The sequence below is a fragment of the Sinocyclocheilus anshuiensis genome, unplaced genomic scaffold, assembly GCF_001515605.1.
Source record: "Sinocyclocheilus anshuiensis isolate Anshui unplaced genomic scaffold, SAMN03320099.WGS_v1.1 scaffold373, whole genome shotgun sequence".
NCBI lineage: Eukaryota > Metazoa > Chordata > Actinopteri > Cypriniformes > Cyprinidae > Sinocyclocheilus > Sinocyclocheilus anshuiensis.
In genome coordinates, this window is record NW_015537962.1 from 1,122,220 (window position 1) to 1,123,509 (window position 1,290).

Below are 1,290 nucleotides of genomic sequence, written 5' to 3' on the forward strand. Positions count from 1 at the left end.
GGATGTGAACGAGTGTATGTTTGCTGGTAAGATGTGCTTGACAGATTGTGGTGTGGAAAATTGTGCACTGATGGTTTTAATTATATTAATGAAGAATGTGGCAGTCGTCAGCTGTTAGAGTTGATGAAGGAGGGGGAGGAGGAGGACAAAGGAGGGAGGAAAATGTTTTGAGGAGCATGCGAGAATTAGAGGAATTGTCCTGTATTGCGTATTGCGTTATACATTGAGAAGTTAATACAATATTTTGAGTAAACTGAGCAAACTGCATATGTCAGACAGATACATAATTGATCCCAAAAGGTAAACTGCAGAAACACTTTGCCATGTTAATTGTGAATAGTTGTGAAACATATCTTTACAGAGTGGCTTGTTTTGAACAGGGAGACAGTTTAGCTGTGAACTTGTCCCTTATTTGATAGACAGCAGAGTGAGCTTCATCAAAGGAGTCCGAGAGCACTGACTGGACTCGACTCCTCCAGCTCAGCAGTTTGGGTCTGTCCTTCAGAATGTCCCTCCCACCACACAGGGACTGAAAGAGACGAGAAAGTATTTTAAAGCTCTTTAGCTCTGTAGCTTAGACATAGTGCTGGGCGGTATGACCAAAAATTAATATCACGGTATTTTTCAAAATTAGACCGGTTTCACGGTACATGACGGTATTTTTTTTTTCATGCATGACCAGGTGTTAACCATATTTTCTACTGATTGAGAAAGGAAATACTGCAGTATATTGACTAGAATGCTCTATTTTACTGTCATGATGAGCGAATATTGTCAAAAAATAGCACACTAAATAGTGACTAAACACGACCCCTTTTAATACATTTTATCCAGGAGTCACTCTCATTTATAATCGCGGCATCGTCTGATAAAATCAACATGCATCTACACTAAAGAGCGGCTATGCGGTTGTTTTGGCTATATTACTTTTTTGTCTCATGCAGCAGTGCCTGTGTCTGAGTAACAAACTAAAAAAAAAAAAAGTGCATGTGATATTAACAGACGAACTACGCTCATATTTATAATTCCAAACAATCAGTAAGCGACAGGTGCTAGGAAACGCTGTTTTGTACTCATTTATTGACTCAGTTCAGTGGGCGGGACCGCTGACCTGCGCATCCTGCCCGGAGCGCTGATTGACTCGCGGGATGGATGCTGTGTCTGAGTCGACTGTAGTGTATTGCAAGGGAAACTAAGACACATGAATATAACCTGTGTGTGGCCTTTTTTACAGCCGCCCCCATATTTTCGGAAGGAAATATGTACAATAACTAAAGGGCCTATAACCTA